Below are 20931 nucleotides of genomic sequence, written 5' to 3'. Positions count from 1 at the left end.
CCGCTACACAAAACCCAATGCACACAAGAGAACCTGTACACACACCTACCTAAACCCCCCGCCCACTAACTCTTAACCTACAGGCCTAACTGAGCTATTCTAGAACACTCTATCTACTCAGAACTACTGTATGCACTCATAAATCCTTGCATAGACAAGTTAGCATCCCAACACTAATGAAAGGAGATCTGTTGGTGCCAAAAGGTTGGGATATGGGGTTCTGAAGAGAGGGTATTTTAAGCAACCAAGAGATGGGATTTAGGGGACCCAGAGAAAATATGAGTAGGGTGCAAATAGAAGAAATCTGGATGTGCCAAGTAGAGGGGTGGCCTCTGCCAGGCAGGAACAGACCTCACCTGCTCCTGCAGAGCTCTCTGCAAGGCCACCCTTGGGCACAATCAGAGTGGCTGCCCGGGCCCTCACCACAGCAACTTCCGAGTTTGGCATTCACACAAGTGGCTGTGGAGAGAGGAGTAGGAAGGAGTGAGAGAAACATGCAGTGGGGACCCCTATGGCCAATCACCTCCAGCCCCAGCCCACATCCCCCACGGATGCTTCACCTGAGCTTCCACTGTGCAGCACAGGGCAGCAAGGAACATCATGAGGCTGAGCACAGCTGCCTTCACCTTTCTCTGTGCTCCAGGAGGTGGTGAGGCTGAAGGAGGCAAGGTCTTCATTTATCCTCCCAGAACCCCTCCCACTCCTGAAGTGACCGTAAGCTTGGCAGTCTCCCTTGGTATGGAGAGAGCACAGCCAGACCTGTCAGGGAGAGAAATGACCTATCAGGCCAATTAACTGTTAACTCAGATAAGATCTGCTTCAATAGTAATGCCCCCTCTTGTATTACCTGGGCCATAAGACCAGAGGTGGATGTACAAGATGTGGCTGTAGAAACTGAACCTTCCCACCAACATCCCATTACATATTGCTGCCGTGTGAATGATGGCAGCACAGGGGTAGCCTGACAGAATGGCATCTGACATTGAAGTGCACATGAAAAAACGGTGTGCCATTGAATTCCTCCAAGTGGAAAAAATGGTACTCGTTGATATTCACCAATGTTTACTGAATGTTTCTGGAGACCAAACAGTGGATGTGAGCAGAGTGAGGCAATGAGAGGTGTGTTTCAGCAGTGGTAACAGTGGGTCACCATTGCTGGTGCAGATGGTAATAAGCACGGCACATAGGCTCCTCTTCCCTCAGTCTCCCATCTCTGTTAACCAGGCTTCTCCAAACCTCCTCATGTCAGTCATCTCATTAGGACCAGCTTTCTACCTGCCAGCCTATGCTCCAAGAATGACTACTCTAGGTGTTGGGTAACTTTTATCAGACTTTTGTGCAGGATTCCTCTACCACAAAACATCCTGGAGGCAGCAATGAGCTCTGTGTACAAAATGGAAGAAGCCCTGAAGGAAGCTTGGAAACTTCTGATATGATAACCCGCAGAACTTGTCCTGTGAAGGGTCTCACAGGGAATGAGGAAGAGGGGACCTGGCAACCAACGTGCAAACCAGCTGCTGCTGCAGGCCTCTCAGAGGCACTGACAGATGTGAGCCTGGAAGCACAGACCCCAGCCAGGAGCCCAGGGATGGCCCATCAGCTGTTGCAGACTGAAGTCAGTGCACAGTTTGATGAACAGCCATGGGCGTCCTGCTGGATTGTAGGTTTCTGAGAACATACGACCCCAACTGCTCCAGAAATACCTCACAAGGACAGACAGAGTCACTGCACGTCCTTTATTCAGTTAAGGTTCAGAGAGGCTGGTTCATTATGCACAGTGTGTCTGGGCTACACTACAAAGGTACAAGCTGACGAGAAATTAAGTTGAATAATGATGTTTTAGTGAAAAGCATTACAGTATTTTAAAACAATAATAAGATTTAAAACATTACACTTATAAAAACTGATAAAAACAAAACAAAACAAAACAAAAAAAAACAAAGAGTCTGCATCAGTAAAAAGCTGTGGCGCAAGTGGTAGAAGTGCCGCTCTGCTACACAGAGGCTCGAATCCCGGGGGCTGGACTCGATGATCTCTAAGGTCCCTTCCAACCCGCACGAGACTATGATACTATGATGATATGATACATGTCATGAATTCCAAAAGATGGGCAGTTCAGTATTTTTGAAAGATATTTGGTCATCACTTTCCTCACTGCATCCTTGACTCCCTGGTTCCTCATGCTGTAGATGAAGGGGTTCACTGCTGGAGGCACCACCGAGTACAGAAATGCCACCATCAGGTCCATGGATGGGGAGGAAATAGAGAAGGGCTTAAGATAGGCAAAAAAGGCAGTGCTGAGAAAGAGGGAGACCACGGCCAGGTGAGGGAGGCACGTGGAGAAGGCTTTGTGCTGTCCCTGCTCAGAGGGCATCCTCAGCATGGCCATGAAGATCTGCACATAGGACATAACTATGAAAACAAAACACCCAAAGAATAAACTTAGACTAACAATGATAAACATAACTTCCCTGAGGTAGGAGGCTGAGCAGAAGAGCTTGAGGATTTGGGGGATTTCACAGAAAAACAGGTTGACCACAATGCCTTGGCAGAGAGGCAGTGAAAATGTTCTGGCAGTGTGCAGCAGCGAATTGAGAACCCCAGTGCCCCAGGCAGCTGCTGCCATGGTGGCACAAGCTCTGCTGTCCATCAAGGTCCCATAGTGCAGGGGCTTGCAGATGGCAATGTAGCGGTCATAAGACATGATGGTGAGAAGGGACAACTCTGCTGAGATGAAGAAGGAGAAGAAAAAGAGCTGTGCAGCACATCCTGTGTAGGAGATGGCCCTGGTGTCCCAGAGGGCGTTGGCCATGGCTTTGGGGAGAGTGGTGGAGATGCAGCCCAGGTCGAGGAGAGCCAGGTTGAGGAGGAAGAAGTACATGGGGGTGTGCAGGCGGTGGTCGCAGGCTACGGCTGTGCTGATGAGGCTGTTGCCCAGGAGGACAGCCAGGTAGATGCCCAGGAAGAGCCAGAAGTGCAGAAGCTGCAGCTGCCAACGGCAGCAGGAGGAACTCGCTGATGGAGCTGCTGTTGAACATCTGCTGTTCCAGGGCTTGGTGTCCTGCTCATAATGCAGAACATAATGACAAGTCTAGACCATTCTCAAAGACACTCCTACTGTTATAATATGAAATGTTTGACTTTCCCTTTGGAAAATGTTCATTTAACTGCAGAACTTGAATTTATGTTCATGACCTTCACTATCCCTTAAGGAGTAGAAGATTAGGCAGCTCTTACTTTCTTCTCACTTTTAAATCACATCCCATCCAGTCTCCTGGATATTTTCCTCTTTACTCCAACTGTACTTTGAGACTTCTGCCCCAGCCTCTGTGCACGTCACTTTGTCTTAGAGAAATCTGCCTCTTTGCAGTTTAAGTGAACTGTTATTGTCTGCAAAAAAACAATGAGAGCTGAAAATGATTGCATAATTTTAGGAGGAAGAGGCTGAAACTACATTTTTTGTGACTGTTCACAAAAGAACTGATAGAATGAAGCAATACTGAGGAGTCTCTGAGCTGTGTTCAAATTTGACAGCCTCTTTTAGATTTCTGCCTCCAACCCTCTTTCCTTCTCTCAGAACAGGAAATGGAAAATCCCTGCCTTGGCTCTCCTCTTGCAAAGCACACTTACAAACATACTGTTGTGCAGTGGAGCTGTGATCCCCCTGCCTCAGGCAGCAGCTGTGGCAGCACAAGCCCTGCTGGGGGGCTCCTTCCCCCCACACGTCTCCCCGCAGCACCCTGGGCAGCTCCCCGGGCAGGCTGAGTGCTGAGACTGGCAGGCGGCAGAGTCCCATACCCGGCACACAGCCCCTGGGGCACAGCAGGAACCCTGCTCTGCAGAACAGCCCTGGGCACCCGCCTGCAGTCCCGGCTGCATAGCCTGCAGCCGTGCTGGGACACGCAGCCCTCAGGGCTGTGCTCTGACATTGCAGCATAGAAACCCTCAGCTGGAGCACATGTGTTTTTCCACAGTAATGAAACATGCAGAGCTTGAAGCCAGATCTGCTATTGGATGTACCACATTTAGATAACCCTCTATGAAAAGCAGCTTTATTACCTACTGCAAGAGACTTACCGTGTTGTGGTCTGTGAGTAATCATCTTGCAATGAGCTCACAGCCCGCTCACAATGTTTGCATCCTGTAAGTTCTCTCCAGTTTCTCTCTTCTCTGACTGTCACCTGCAGTCTGCTGTGCACAAGAGCTGCTCCTGGGCATAGCTCTCTGTCTGCAGCACCATCCACTTTTATGAGCTCCCTGTGTTCCAGGAGCCCAGCCCAGCTCATCAGCAGTGGATGTCAGTTTTAGTATTCTCAATCATCCTCCTGGTGATGTCCCTGTGTCCTCATGGCCATCAGCTCCTTAAAAACAACAGCCACCTATTTGATGTCACTCATCTTCCCGTTGTCTCCAGCTCTCCTAAATAAATGGCTGTGGTTACGGGCATGTTTTCAGCAGGCCATCTGGACACTTGCTCCTCCCACTGCCCTCCAGATTTCCCCATTCATTGCTCTTTGTTCAGTCAGTTACCTCCCAGCTGTCTGGCTGATTTCTGACTTTCAGGGAGATTACTGGAATTTGCACCATCTCTCCAAAGTCTGATGGACTCTGTGGTCAACTCCTTCACTGTTATTCAGTCTATCCCATCCTATCTCTGTCTAACTCATTTCCTGTACAATTATTCCCTGTGAAAGACAAACCTCAATAGATGCAGCACTGACATGGCATGCAGTTGATCACTGAGTTTTACTGTTCATTCAGTTGCATCACCTTTCCTTCAATTTGTTGGCAAAAAATAAAGGATATTCCTTCCTTGCACATATGCAGCTGGTTCTCTGAGGAAAGCCAGTGGGAGTTGGCGCAAAGCAGGTTTAACAATGAGCACGTGTATGCAGGGAAGAGTGATGTGAGGAAAAGTGATGCATGTCACATGAGGCCAATGTGAGTAGAAGTGGGGTGGGAAGGTGTAGGAAGAACTTTGTCCGCACAGAAACAGAATAGAACTCATTGGGGACATCCTGAAATGACATCAGTTGCAAATGGCTGATTTAACTTCTTGTATAAACCCAACTATATATAAATAAACAATAAATGCATTTTGGATTCTTCCACTTTAAGCTCTCTCCATTTTGCTGAACATGTTCTGAAAACCTGTAGAAGATAACAAGAAGGCAGAAGGCACAGGAGGCTCTTTAGATTATAATGGGCCCCAGGGCACATTTGGTGCTAAATCCATCAACTTCTTGTGCTGAGAGAAGTTTGCACAAAGTACTCAACAAGACATAGTCAGAAGTAATAGAGAAGTTTCTTGGAGTATTAATGGGACTACAGTGGGTCATTAACAAGCAAGCTTCCCATGGAACTTGTTAGAGAAGATAATTGGAAGCCATGACTACAGGCAGGGAAAGGCACTGGCATGGTGGCTCTGATGCTGAGAAACCCCTCCTTTGCCTTACAAAGCAGGCATGCCAAGCCCTGATCCCCAGACCCTTGGCAGGGAGATCTTGTCCCTCATGTTGGCTCAGGGCCCTTCCTGGGGCCTTGGGATGGAGGGCTGTATGATGTTAAATGAAAGACATGGGGACAGAAGATCCCAGGCTCTACATGCGGTGCAAGGATGCTGTGAAGTTCATGTCCCATGTGTGCCCTGTGTCTCATTGCAGGATTTGAGAAGGGCCCAGTCTGAACAAGCAGTCAATCCCAATGAAACTCTGAACTTCAGATCTCTCAGTTCCAGTGCCCTCCTTTGCACACTCTCCCATTGTTTGATGTTCTTTATGTTCTGCGGTGCCCAGAAGTGCACCCAGTGCTGCAAATGAGGCTCTAGCAATGCAGAGCAGAGAGGGACGATCCTTTCCCTCACCCAGCTGGCAAGAACTTACTTGATGCGCTCCAGGAGACTGTTGGCCTTCCTGTCTTCCTGGGCGCACTGCAGACTCACATTCAATTTGATGTTTGTCACCTCCTGATCCAGCGACAAATCACGGCTGCCTTGTGAAAGTACTGTGCCTCCGTGCACGGGGAACAGACGGGACTCACTCACAGTGCGTAACTCCAAAAGTATCACAGAATCACAGAATTATCAAGGTTGGAAAAGACCTAGAAGATCATCTAGTCCAACCATTACCAATACTTCCTGGCTAAATCATATTCCTCAGTGCCACATCCAAGCGTTTCTTGAACACTCCTATGGTCGGTGACTCCATCACCTCCCTGGGCAGTGCATTCCAATGCCTGACTACTCTTTCCGAAAAGTAATACTTCCTAATATCCAGCCTGAATCTCCCCTGACACAGCTTAAAACCATTCCCTCTAGTTCTATCACTGATTACACGAGAGAAGAGGCCAACCCTCAGCTCACTACAACCCCCCTTCAGGAAGTTATAGAGAGCTATAAGGTCTCCCCTGAGCCTCCTCTTCTCCAGGCTGAACAATCCCAGCTCCCTCAGCCGCTCCTCGTAAGGCCTGTGCTCCAGACCCCTCACCAGCTTTGTAGCCCTCCTCTGAACACGTTCCAGGGCCGCAATGTCTTTCTTGCAGTAAGGGGCCCAAAACTGAACACAGTACTCAAGGTGCGGCCTTGACTTTCCCATCCGCTCTTACAACTTAACCAACCACCTCTACTTGTCAACAAAGCATTCTATAAACACTTTTCAACTGTCCATGCAGGCACATATCCAGTCAGAGCTGTGAGACCCTTTTTCTACTTCCAGAGGTGTCCTTGGTTCTCATGCTGTTTATCTTGCTCCACAGCTGCTGCTCTGAACAGCTTTTCTTGTATTCCCACAGCAAGTGTCTGCCAGGGGCAGTCACCTGTACCACAATATAGGGTTTGTGGCAAGGCATTAAACTTGTACTTTGCTTCAGAGACCAGCTTCAAGCAGGTAGAACTGCACTGGGGAAGGAACTGAAGTGAAGAAAAGTGAAGAAAAACGTCCAGAAAAGCTCTTTTTTTGAGTTTTTTTGGAGCCAGCAGCAGTGCTGTGCCTGAGCTAGCAGCTGGCAGCTTGTGGGAGGGCTCCTGACTCACCAGGGGTGGAGCTGACACTGCCTGCTCTTTATCACTGGTAATTGACCTTGACCCATTTGCTGTGTTAATAAAGAAACGCCAGGGAGGGCAGGAACTAGTTCCCGCCTACACAACACAGGTGTGAAAAGCTGTTCTGAGCACCTAGTTTGGAGGTAGTCAGTGTTTGAAGGCTGCCTGCACTTCCCACTCAATAAGGCAGCAGTGGGAGTGGAGGCTGCGTCTTGTGTGAGCACGGGTCAGTGCTCTTGTCTTTTCTCAGGTAACTTGCTCTTCTGTTGACTGGACCTGACGCTAACGCTTCAAACATGGTCCTCACCAGGAAACGGGCTTCCTGTGCAAAGACTGTGGCAACCCAGACAGAGGGTCTGCTCCAAGATGCGGTAGTTCTGGTCTCTGGCTGCCAGGAGTGCCTCAGCCTGCTGCTGCCAGGAGAGGATGGGAAGGATGCGACTTGTGTGCGGTGTGAGCAGCTAGATGAGCTGCTCAGCCTTGTGGTGGAGCTTAGGGAGGAGGTAGTTAGACTGCGGACAATCAGAGAATCTGAACAGGAGTGGTTGAGGTCCATTAAGGACTGTGAAATTGAAATTGATGGGTGGTGCCAGGCCCTATCGACCCTGGGATCCAGGCACACAGCTGAGGCTCCCCAAGGAGCATGTTGCCCCCGGTTGCCTCGCGAACAGGCAATAGAAAGGAGTGTGCAGATGGACTGTGCTCCTGCTGCACTGAGCCCTCAGTCCTCCCTTACCCCTACCAATACAAATGTAGAGGTAGGGGGTGTGGGACTGTCGGCAGAGCCTCTATCCTGCAGTCGCCAACCAGACCAAAGTAGTCTGAGAGAAAAGGATGGGTGGAAACAGGTACCGGTGGCTCCGCAAAGTGGGCGTCCCCCCCCCCCCCCCCCACGACCATGCTCGGCTCCCCAGATGCCTCTGCAAAATAGGTTTGGGGCCCTGGAATCCAAGGGAGAGGTTAATGCTGATGTGGAAGCAGCCCCACCTGTGAGGGCGCCTCGGGGGAAGTGGACACACCCACGCCTCAAAACTTCTTCCACACGGAAGGATAGAAGGGTAGTCGTCATAGGCGACTCCCTTCTGCGAGGAATGGAAGGCCCTATATGCCAGCCTAAACCTACCCACAGGGAGGTGTGCTCCCTCCCTGGGGCACGGGTCAGGGACATTGCTGGGAGACTTCCCAGTCTGATCTGCCCTTCTGACTACTATCCCCTGCTGATAGTTCAGGCTGGCAGTGAAGAAGTTAGTAAAAAAAGCCTGAAGGCTATCAAAGATGATTTCAGGGGACTGGGGCGGGTAATTGAAGGAAGAGGTGTGCAAGTGGTTATTGTATCTGTACCTTCAGTGGCAGGGAGGGATACTGAGTTGGGCCTAAAAACCCACCTCTTAAACAAATAGTTAAAGGTGCCGACATAGGAGTCTTAGCTTTTTTTATCATGGGGCAATTTATTCGGCTCCTGGAATGATAGCTGTAGATGGAAGCAGCCTGTCTCAAAGGGGTAAGAGGGTTCTAGCCAAGGAACTGTCAGGACTTATTGACAGGTGTTTAAACTAGGTAGGATGGGGGAAGGGGACAAAACGAGGGCCACTGGGTCTGAGGCGGCAGTTCAAGACTTAAAGCAGAGCATGCTGGGTGCAGACAATGGAGTTAAAAGGCATGGAAAGGTGTGGGGAGATGCTGCCTCCCTCAAGTGCCTGTATACCAACGCGCGAAGCATGGGGAATAAGCAGGAAGAACTGGAGTTCTGCGTGCGGTCACGTGGCCATGATCTCATTGCGATCACGGAGACGTGGTGGGACAGCTCGCATGACTGGAATGTTGTCATGGAGGGCTATGTGCTTTTTAGGAAAGATCGGCTGGCAAGGCGGGGTGGTGGAGTTGCTCTTTATGTGAGAGAGCAGCTAGAATGTATTGAACTCCACCTGGAGGAGAGTAATGTAGAAGTAGAGAGCTTGTGGGTGAGAATCAAGAGCCAGGCTGGCAAAGGGGACACTGTTGTGGGTGTGTACTACAGGCCTCCTGATCAGGAGGAGGAGGTTGATGAGGCCTTCCATAAGCAACTGGAAGTAGCGGCACGCTCCCAGGCAGTGTTACTTGTGGGGGATTTCAATTATCCAGATATTTGCTGGACGACCAACATGGCCAGGCATGCGCGGTCCAGACAATTCTTGCAGTGCATTGAAGATAACTTCCTGATGCAGGTGGTAGAGGAACCGACGCGGGTTGGGGCATTTCTGGACCTTATTCTCACCAATAAGGAAGGACTTGTTAAGGAAATAAAAGTTGGGGGCAGCTTGGGATGTAGTGACCATGAGATGGTGGAGTTTGAGATCCTGAGTGGAGGAAGCAAAGCAAAAAGTAGGATTGCTACCCTGGACTTTAAGAGAGCCAACTTTGATCTCCTTCGGGACCTACTTGGGGCTATCCCGTGGGCCAGGGTGTGTCATGGTTTTGTAATTTTGTAATTTTGCTATCAGTATTCCACATCATAACATCATGTAAAGTATGGATACTTCTATTGAATGTGCAGTCCACAGAAGAAGACTACATATCCCAGAGAACAACAGGGGTAATGATAAGTCACGGGACCAGGACACTATATAATCTCGTTCCCAGGCTGGAGTGCCCTCCTTCTTCTCCCGAACTTCTCGGAGAGTGGGAAGCGTTCCAGCCGTGTCGCCTAGAGTTCACAGTAGGCCTCTCGGTTTTCGGGGACTCTCTCTCTCACTGTTTGTTCGATTTGTTAGCCTCAATTATATTATATTGTGTTATCTTGTATTTCGATATCATATTTAGTAAAATAAGTTTTTCCTCCTTACATTGTGGCTGTTTTTATCCCATTCCCCTTTTCCCCCTCCTTTCTGGGCCCCGGGAGGGGGGCCCACGGGGTGGCTTCCCCTGTCACGGACATAGGTAAATCTAAGTAACCCGTGACAGATTTTTTGATGGAGGATGCGGGCATAGAGCTTTTTAGCTTTTAGAACGACTCTCTCTTTGCTCTTAAAGAGCTTTGTTAGCTTCGTTACGGGAGTGTTATCTTTTTTGTAGCTGCTCACTGAGAACGTGAGCTTGAAATACCAGACAAATTGTCAACATTAAGGGCAGCTGCACATTCTCAGCATTGCTATCTAACTTTTGTATAGAAAACAAAGGGATTTCTTTCTCCCTTAGAGCAAAGCTAGCTAGCTCTGACTTTTACAGAGCCTGCCAGCTATGAATCCACTCTTCATCCCAGTTGCTCTGTTTAAGGGATTGAAAGCAATTATGATTTTCTCAAAGTATTGGTCAACTATTAACACCATAATTTGGTGTTGTGGAATTGTGCAGGTATATGGCATAATAAGGTGGATACTGATGGAGACGCCTGCCTTGTACTTATATGAGATGTGGTATGGTCCGAATTTTGGCATCTACACCCCAGATGGAATTGTGAATCTTACAAATACTTGCATCCTAGATGGAATGGGAAATTTTACAAACACCACCATGTTTAATCCATTGTACAGGCTAAAAAAAACTGCTTTTTTTAGGTTGTACGCTCAGATTTCCGTACGCCTTTCAATAACTGAGATAGCACTCATACTTGTATCCATGTTATCACTATCAATGAATGCATATATATTCCTATGCTTTCGTTCTATGCGGAAGTCTCCTCCAGAACCAGAGAAACCAGAAAATGATGACTGGCAGGGAATATGGAAAGGTTTAGGAAAAGTCTTAGAAGCATGGGGACCCGCAGTGTCATGGGATTTCACTCTTGAACACCTAAGGGACCCCAAGAAATTAAGTGAGTATTTGGGTCAGAGATCTAAGGAGGTAAAACTTATGTGGGGTTTCGCTTATGCATACTGTGCTTTGTATCATACTATTCTGGAGAGAGAGAGTTTCCGATCTGAGATTCAAGCCCAAGTTAACTCTGATCAGTCACAGGAGGCATCAGTAGCAATATCAGTTGCCCCTGTGGAAGGCAAGAAATGGAAACGGGTGTCCATGTGTCTGGAACGAAAAGAAGGAGAAGCACAGGGGGGGGCAGCAGAAGACCCAGGTGCCGGGCATGGAGCAGTACCGAAAAAAGCAAAGGGAAAAACCAAGAGGCATGAAGAAGAGACTGATGATGAGGAGGAAATCACCTATTGTCGACCTCTGAAGCTGACTGAAATCCAAGGCTCAAGAAAGGAGTTCACACGGCGTCAAGATGAAGGTATCGTTGCTTGGTTGCTTCGCTGCTGGGACAACGGGGCCAACAGCTTGTCTCTAGATGGTAATGAAGCTCGCAAACAAGGAAGCATTGCCCAAGATGCAGGTATCGACAGAGGGATTAGCAGATGTTCAGATGGAGCTGCCACTCTCTGGTTGCGGCTGTTAGAAGCCGTGAGAGAAAGGTACCCCTATAAGGATGCTTTGAAGCCTAAATTTGATAGTTGGAATACCGTCCAAAAAGGTATTCAGCGCCTGAGGGAATTGGCCATGGCGAAAATTTTGTACAGCCCTGATCCAAGTGAACTTGACCCTGAGAGAGTGAGGGCCGATCCTGACATTTGGCAGAAAATCACAAGTACAGCACCAGAGAGAATTGCACAGACATTGGTAACAGGATCTAAAGGATTCGAGGACAGATGGCCTGAGTTGTTGAGCTGATTATAATGCTTCAAACCGTCGATCAGCAGCTCCCCCAACTGCATGCCACAGTTTCTGCCATCTCACGGCTAGAAGACCAACTAGATGAAATGTGCAAGAAATTGTTTCCATCAACTAATTGTAATGATCCCGTAATAGTATCAGAAACAACTGATGAAGGTCAATCCTCGTACGGGCCACCAGGTCTAATGAAGGATCTGATCAAACTAGTCCAGTCCTACTCCTCACCTGCATCATCAAAAGTCTCAGCTGTTAAACGCACACGCTTCCCAGCTCGAGCAAAGAACAACAGTACGATTGCACTGTGTGTTTCCATGTGGCGCTACCTACGTGAGCGTGGAGAAGACATGAGGAAGTGGCATGATCAGCCTACTTCTGCACTACGAGCACGGGTGAAAGAACTACTAGACATACCAACCACCAGTGGAGTTGCTCCAGTCATCACAGGTAACCAATAGAGGGGCCCTGCCCTCAGTCAGGGGAGGGAAAGGGATAATAGAGTTTATTGGACTGTGTGGATTCGATGGCCTGGCACATCAGAACCACAGGAATATAAGGCGCTGGTGGATACCGGTGCACAGTGCACCCTAATGCCCTCCAGTCATGAAGGGACAGAATCAATCCATATTTCTGGAGTGACTGGGGGCTCTCAAGAATTGACTGTGCTGGAGGCTGAAATAAGCCTCACTGGCAAAGACTGGCAAAAACATCCTATTGTGACTGGCCCAGGGGTTCCATGTATACTGGGTATTGATTACCTCAGAAGGGGGCATTTCAAGGATCCTAAGGGGTATCGATGGGCCTTTGGGATAGCTGCTGTAGATATGGACAACATTAAGCAGCTGTCTGTTTTGCCTGGCCTGTCAGAGGACCCGTCTGTTGTGGGGCTGCTACGAGTAAAAGAGCAGCAGGTACCGATTGCTACAAAGACAGTGCACAGACGGCAGTATCGCACCAACAGGGATTCCTTGCTCCCCATTCATGATTTGATTCGCCACTTGGAGAATCAGGGAGTGATCAGTAAAACTCACTCACCTTTTAACAGTCCCATATGGCCAGTACGTAAAGCCAGTGGAGAATGGAGGCTGACAGTAGACTACCGTGGCCTGAATGAGGTCACACCCCCATTGAGCGCTGCTGTGCCAGACATGTTGGAACTCCAGTACGAGCTGGAGTCAAAAGCAGACAAATGGTATGCCACCATTGACATTGCCAATGCCTTCTTCTTTATTCCTTTGGCTGCAGAATGTAAGCCACAGTTTGCCTTCACCTGGAGGGGCATTCAGTATACTTGGAACCGTTTGCCCCAGGGGTGGAAACACAGCCCAACCATTTGCCATGGGTTGGTCCAAACTGTACTGGAACAGGGTGGTGCTCCTGAACACCTGCAGTATATTGATGACATTCTTGTGTGGGGCGATACAGCAGAAGAAGTTTTCACAAAAGGAGAGCAGATCATCCAAATTCTTCTACAAGCCGGCTTTGCTATTAAGCAAAGCAAAGTAAAAGGACCTGCCCAGGAAATTCAGTTCTTAGGTATAAAGTGGCAGGATGGACGTCGTCACATCCCAACAGATGTGATCGACAAAATCACTGCCATGTCTCCAACTAGCAAGAAAGAGACACAATCTTTCCTGGGTGCAGTGGGCTTTTGGAGGATGCACATTCGAAACTACAGCCTCATTGTAAGCCCCCTTTATCAGGTGACGCGGAAGAAGAACGATTTTGCATGGGGCCCTGAGCAGCAGCAGGCTTTTGAACAGATTAAACAAGAGATAGCCCGTGCTGTAGCCCTGGGGCCAGTACGGACTGGACAGGATGTAAAGAACATCCTCTATACTGCTGCTGGAGAGAAAGGCCCCACTTGGAGTTTGTGGCAAAGAGCCTCAGGAGAGACTGAAGGCCAACCCCTGGGATTCTGGAGTTGATCATATAAGGGATCAGAAGAGTGCTACACTCCAACTGACAAGGAGATCTTAGCCGTGTATGAGGGGGTTCGGTGTGCTTCCGAAGTAGTTGGGACTGAAACACAGCTCCTTTTGGCACCTCGACTGCCAGTGCTGAACTGGATGTTCAAAGGACAGGTTCCCTCCACCCGTCATGCTACCGATGTCACCTGGAGCAAGTGGATTACGCTGATTACACAGCGAGCGCGAATGGGAAACCTCAATCGTCCAGGAATCCTAGAGGTAATCATGGACTGGCCTGAAGATAAAAGGTTTGGAACATCACCAGCAGAAGAGGTATCACGTGCTAAAGAGGCCCCACCATACAACGAATTACCAGAAAATGAAAAGAAATATGCCCTATTCACTGACGGATCATGTCGCATTGTAGGGAAGCATCGCAAATGGAAAGCTGCTGTGTGGAGCCCCACACGACAGGTTGCAGAGGCCACTGAAGGTAAGGGAGAATCAAGTCAGTTTGCAGAGGTCAAAGCTGTCCAGCTGGCCTTAGATGTTGCTGAACGGGAGAGGTGGCCAATGCTGTATCTTTATAGTGACTCATGGATGGTGGCAAATGCCTTATGGGGGTGGTTACAGAGGTGGGAACAAAATGACTGGCAGCGGAAGGGTAAATCTGTTTGGGCCGCTAAATTATGGAAGGACATTGCTGCCCGAACAAAGAATATGGTTGTAAAGGTGCGTCATGTGGATGCACATGTGCCCAAAAGTCGGGCTACTGAAGAACAACAAAACAACCATCAGGTAGATAAAGCTGCCAAAATTGAGGTGGCTCAAATCGACTTGGACAGGCAGAATAAGGGCGAATTATTTCTAGCTCGATGGGCTCATGAGACCTCAGGTCATCAAGGAAGAGACGCGACATATAAGTGGATATATATGGGTGGACTTAACCATGGACGCTATTGCGCAGATTATTCATGATTGTGAAACATGTGCCATAATTAAACAAGCCAAAAGGATGAAACCTCTCTGGGAGGAAGGGCGGTGGCAAAAGTATAAATATGGGGAGGCGTGGCAGGTTGATTATATCACCTTGCCACGATCTCGCAGTGGTAACTGTTATGTACTCACCATGGTAGAGGCAACCACTGGGTGGCTTGAAACATACACAGTACCCCATGCTACTGCTCGAAACACCATATTAGGTCTTGAGAAACAAGTCCTGTGGCGACATGGTACCCCAGAAAGAATTGAATCTGATAATGGGACACATTTCAAAAATTCCCTTATAAATACTTGGGCCAAAGATCATGGCATTGAGTGGATTTATCATATTCCCTACCATGCACCAGCTTCTGGTAAAATTGAACGATATAATGGGTTGTTGAAAACTATGTTGAAAGCAATGGGTGGTGGAACATTTAAGCACTGGGAGAAGAATCTGGCAGAAGCCACTTGGCTGGTCAATACTAGAGGATCTGACAATCGTGATGGTCCTAGTCAATCTATCCCCCTACACACTATAGAAGGAGATAAGGTCCCTGTTGTACATGTAAAGAACATGTTGGGAAAAGCTGTTTGGGTCCTTCCAGCTTCTGGAAAGGGCAAACCTATCCGTGGAACTGTCTTTGCCCAGGGACCTGGGTGCACTTGGTGGGTAATGCAGAAGGATGGGGATGTTCAATGTGTACCACAAGGAAATTTGATGCTGGGGGAGTGCAGTCAATAATTTTATGTATCTATATATATATGTTTGCATTTGTAGTGTATTTTAGTTATTATAGTTGTACATTTAGTTATGTTTCATGCAATTCTACTGTTTAGCTATCATAATTTTACATACGTGTATATATATGCATATATATATTTACCATGATGTAATAATGTAGAATAAGGGGTGGAATGTCATGGTTTTGTAATTTTGTAATTTTGCTATCAGTATTCCACATCATAACATCATGTAAAGTATGGATACTTCTATTGAATGTGCAGTCCACAGAAGAAGACTACATATCCCAGAGAACAACAGGAGTAACAATAAGTCACGGGACCAGGACACTATATAATCTCGTTCCCAGGCTGGAGTGCCCTCCTTCTTCTCTCGAACTTCTCAGAGAGTGGGAAGCATTCCAGCCGTGTCGCCTAGAGTTCACAGTAGGCCTCTCGGTTTTCGGGGACTCTCTCTCTCTCTGTTTGTTCAATTTGTTAGCCTCAATCATATTATATTGTGTTATCTTGTATTTCGATATCATATTTAGTAAAATAAGTTTTTCCTCCTTAGATTGCGGCTGTTTTTATCCCATTCCCCTTTTCCCCCTCCTTTCCGGGCCCCGGGGAGGGGGCCCACAAGGTGGCTTCCCCTGTCACGGGCATAGGTAAATCTAAGTAACCCGTGACAGGGTGCTAGAAGGCAAGGGGGCCTGTGAGAGCTGGTTAGCGTTTAAACGGCTCTTCTTCCAAGCTCAGTATCGGTGCGTCCCTGTGACTAAGAAATCGGGAAAAGGTGCAAGGAGACCTGCGTGGATGAGTAAGGAGCTCATGTGCCAGCTCCGTGGAAAGAAGAAAGTACATGATATATGGAAAAAGGGTCTGACCACTTGTGTGCCCCGGTGGCGCAAGTGGTAGGAATGCCGCATTGCAACACCAGAGGCCCTGGGTTCGAATCCCCCCTGTGGCGCAAGTGGTAGAAGTGCCGCTCTGCTACACAGAGGCTCGAATCCCAGGGGGTTGGACTCGATGATCTCTAAGGTCCCTTCCAACCCGCACAAGACTATGATGATATGATACTATGATACTTGGGAACAATACAAGAATGTAGTCAGGGACTGCAGAGATGCAACCAGGAAGGCCAAAGCCCACCTGGAGTTGAATCTAGCTAAGGAGATAAAGAATAATAAAAAAGGCTTTTTTAAATACGTTAACAGCAAAAGGAAGGCTAGGGAGAATGTGGGCCCCATACTATGTGAGGGGGGCGTTCTGGTAATGGGGGATGCTGAGAAGTCCACCTGGGGGGAGGGGGAGGGGAGAACAAGAGTGACCAAGTCATGGATTGGTCAAAGATAAGGGAGGCATTCCTTTGTGTTGTTAATTGGGGGCCCGGTCAGGGGGCCCCAGGCCCGAGTGGAGTCTCTGAAGCTGAAACAAACCAGCTGACGAGCAAGCCACGGTAGCCCTAGTCGGAGTCGGTTAAACTGCTGCTGACAACTTTGAGAAGTCTTGTTTCATCTATGCTTTTGTTTGTTGTGGTTGTGAACTGTGATTAATATCAGTCCTTGGATCTGTCACAGTTTGGTTCAGAGTTTTTTTTTCAGGTCATTCCGGACTTCTGGTACTCCCTTCACAGTGATAGCCATTCCTTTCTTTCACCTCTTTTTGTCAAATGGATTATGATTTGCATGTAACTCCTCCATAGTGTTTCCAAATTCCTAACAAATTGGGAAATGAGCCAAGGAACCCATCTAATATCTGTTAGTTGTGGTCATAAAAGAAATCTATCATAAAGACATTAGCACTGATGTTTTTCAGTGTCAGCACCAGCCCAGTGGTATCAGTGGACAATACTCATCCTTAAAACTATACTGCTTAAGCAAAAAAGAAGGAATGGAGATGGCCCTTCCAGCAAGAAGGCTTGCTAAAATGACATATGTGTTGAACTTTTAAATCAAGGATGTGATGATGAGCAAGAACCAGTAGCCCTCACTTTGTTTCAGTTAACAAGGAAAGAGTGAAAATTCATGGAAAAAATATGATAATATTAAAGAATTTGGAATCAGGTTAATGGGAAGGCCCATTCCTGCTGATAACTTGGAAGAGAGGAAGAATGCTTAGGACAAACTGTATAGGTTATTGTCACTGTCTTTGTGATTGTTAAATGTTTATGGTATATGAAAGTACAAATGCAAATGCTATATAGAAATGTAATTGTTAATGCTATGTACAACGGTAATTGAGGGTACAAATAGTGGAATTGTGTAAAACAAAAAACAACTACAAAAAATAGCGAAAAGGTTACAGAAGAACAGTGAGTTAAATATTGAAATTTGATCTGCTGTAGCCAGAGAAGTTTAAGTGCCAGCAAGAGAGTGCATCCCCCGCGCTGTCTGCTTGTGATCAGAAAAGTAAACAAATCGTTACTTCCCAATGGGGACAAAAGCAGAACATTGGAAGTGCAAGTGCCCTTAGTTTAGTGTTACTCACTACCCCTGCTGGGACCAGTATTACAGACAAAGTAAGTGATAATTTGGTTTGGGTAGTAGAAACCCGAGGTAGGGATAAGAATCATAATAAGGGACATATAATAATCATATTATATTATATAATCATATTTAATATAATCATATAATCATAATCAATAAGGGACTCAGTTATGGGTCACACTTATGGGGCTGGGGATGCAGTTATGGGGCTGTGTTCCCACTTATGGGGCTGGAGCCTCACTTATGGGTCACACTTATGGGTCTGGGGACGCAGTTATGGGGTTGGGGAGGCAATTATGAACACAGTTATGGGGTGGGTTCACATTTATGGGGCTGGAGCCTCACTTATGGGTCACACTTATTGGGCTGCGGAGACAGTTATGGGACACACTTATGGGGCTGGGGTCTCCATTGGCCCCTATGGGGTCACACTTATGTGTCACACTTATGGGGCTGGGGATGCACTTATGGGGCTGGGAACTCAGTTATGGGTCACACTTATGGGGCTGGGGAACCACTTATGGGGCTGGGTCCCATTTGGCCCCTATAGGGTCACACTTATGGATCACACTAATGGGGCTGGGGTCCCCATTGGACCCTATGGGGTCACACTTATGGGGCTGGGGACTCAGTTATGGGGCTGGGGATGCACTTATAGGGCTGGGGACCTCTCATAGTCTATAGTTGTGGGTTTTGGGTCATACTTATGGGGCTGGGGACCCACTTATGGATCTGTGTTCCCACTTATGTGGCTGGGGTCCCCATTGGCCCCTATGGGGTCACACTTATGGGTCACACTTACGGGGCTGAGGATGCACTTATGGGGCTGGGGTCACACTTATGGGCCTGGGGATGCAGTTATGGGGTTGGGGTCCCACTTATGGGTCTGAGAACCCACTTATGGTGCTGGAGCCTCACTTATGGGTCACACTTATGGGGCTGGAGTCACACTTATGGGGCTGGGGACTCAGTTATGGGTCACACCTATGGGGCTGGGGATGAACTTATGGGTCACACTTATGGGGCTGGGTACAGGTATGTCAACCAGGGACCTCCATAGTGTCCCCATTGGGTTCACACTTATGAAGCTGGGGATACACTTATGGGGCTGTAGATGCAGTTATGGGGTTTGGGGTCTCACTTGTGGGGCTGGGGACGCAGTTATGGGGCTGGGGATGCAGTTATGGGGCTGGGGAGGCACTTATGAGGCTGGGGACCTTTCAAAGACTATAGCTGTGGGTTTTGGGTCACACTTATGGGGCTGGGGACCCACTAATGGATCTGTGTTCCCACTTATGGGGCTGGGGTCCCCATTGGCCCCTATGCAGTCACACTTATGGGTCACATGTATAGGGCTGAGGATGCAGTTATGGGGTTGGGGACCCACTTATGGGTCTGAGGACCCACTTATGGGGCTGGAGCCTCACTTATGGGTCACACTTATGGGGCTGGGGACTCAGTTATGGGGCTGGGGATGTAGTTATGGGTCACACTAATGAAGCTGGAGCCTCACTTATGGGTCACACTTATGGGGCTGGAGCCTCACTTATGGGTCACACTTATGGGGCTGGGGACTCAGTTATGGGGCTGGGGATGTAGTTATGGGTCACACTAATGAAGCTGGAGCCTCACTTATGGGTCACACTTATGGGGCTGGAGCCTCACTTATGGGTCACACTTATGGGGCTGGGGACTCAGTTATGGGGCTGGGGATGTAGTTATGGGTCACACTTATGAAGCTGGAGCCTCACTTATGGGTCACACTTATGGGGCTGGAGCCTCACTTATGGGTCACACTTATGGGGCTGGAGCCTCACTTATGGGTCACACTTATGGGGCTGGAGCCTCACTTATGGGTCACACTTATGGGGCTGGGGACTCAGTTATGGGGCTGGGGATGTAGTTATGGGTCACACTTATGAAGCTGGAGCCTCACTTATGGGTCACACTTATGGGGCTGGAGCCTCACTTATGGGTCACACTTATGGGGCTGGAGCCTCACTTATGGGTCACACTTATGGGGCTGGGGATGCAGTTATGGGGCTGTGTTCCCACTTAAGGGGCAGGGGATGTAGTTATGGGTCACACTTATGGGGCTGGGGATGCAGTTATGGGGCTGTGTTCCCACCTATGGGTTTGGGGACTCAGTTATGGGTCACACTTATGGGGCTGGGGAGGCACTTATGGGTCACACTTATGGGGCTGGGGATGTAGTTATGGGTCACACTTATGGGGCTGGAGCCTCACTTATGGGTCACACTTATGGGGCTGGGGATGCAGTTATGGGGCTGTGTTCCCACTTATGGGGCAGGGGATGTAGTTATGGGTCACACTTATGCAGCTGGGGATGCAGTTATGGGGCTGTGTTCCCACCTATGGGTTTGGGGACTCAGTTATGGGTCACACTTATGGGGCTGGGGAGGCACTTAGGAACACAGTTATGGGGTTGGGTTCACACTTATGGGGCTGGAGATGCACTTATGGGTCACATTTATGGGGCTGGGGACACACTTATGGGGCTGGGGATGAAGTTATGGGTCACACTTATGGGGCTAGAATCGTACTTATAGGGTTTGGGGGTCGCACTTATGGGGCTGGGGACACACTTATGGGGCTGAGGATGCAGTTATGGGGCTGGGGATGCAGTTATGAAACTGGGGAGGAACTTAGGAACACAGTTATGGGGTTGGAGTCACACTTATGGGTCTGAGTGCCCGCTTATGGGCCTGGAGCCTCACTTATGGGTCACACTTATTGGTCTGGGATCACATTTATGGGGCTGGGGACTCAGTTATGGGGCTGGGGATGCAGTTATAGGTCACACTTATGGGGCTGGGGACCCACTTATGGGGCTGGGGACACAGTTATGGGGATGTGTTCCCACTTTTGGGGCTGGGGACTCAGTTATGGGTAAAACTTATGGGGCTGGAGTCACACATATGGGGCTGGGGACCCACCTATGGGGCTGGGGATGCAGTTATGGGTCACACTTATGTGGCTGGGGACACACTTATGAAGCTGGGGAGGCACTTATGGGTCACACTTATGGGGCTGGGAACATCTCTAAGATTAGTTATGGAGCTGTGGACACAGTTATGGGGCTGAAGATTCAGTTATGGGGTTTGGGGTCACACTTATGCGGCTAGGG

Source organism: Coturnix japonica, chromosome 16, assembly GCF_054131305.1.
Source record: "Coturnix japonica strain WE chromosome 16, WE-NBRP24, whole genome shotgun sequence".
Classification (NCBI taxonomy): domain Eukaryota; kingdom Metazoa; phylum Chordata; class Aves; order Galliformes; family Phasianidae; genus Coturnix; species Coturnix japonica.
This window is presented reverse-complemented; position numbering follows the sequence as displayed.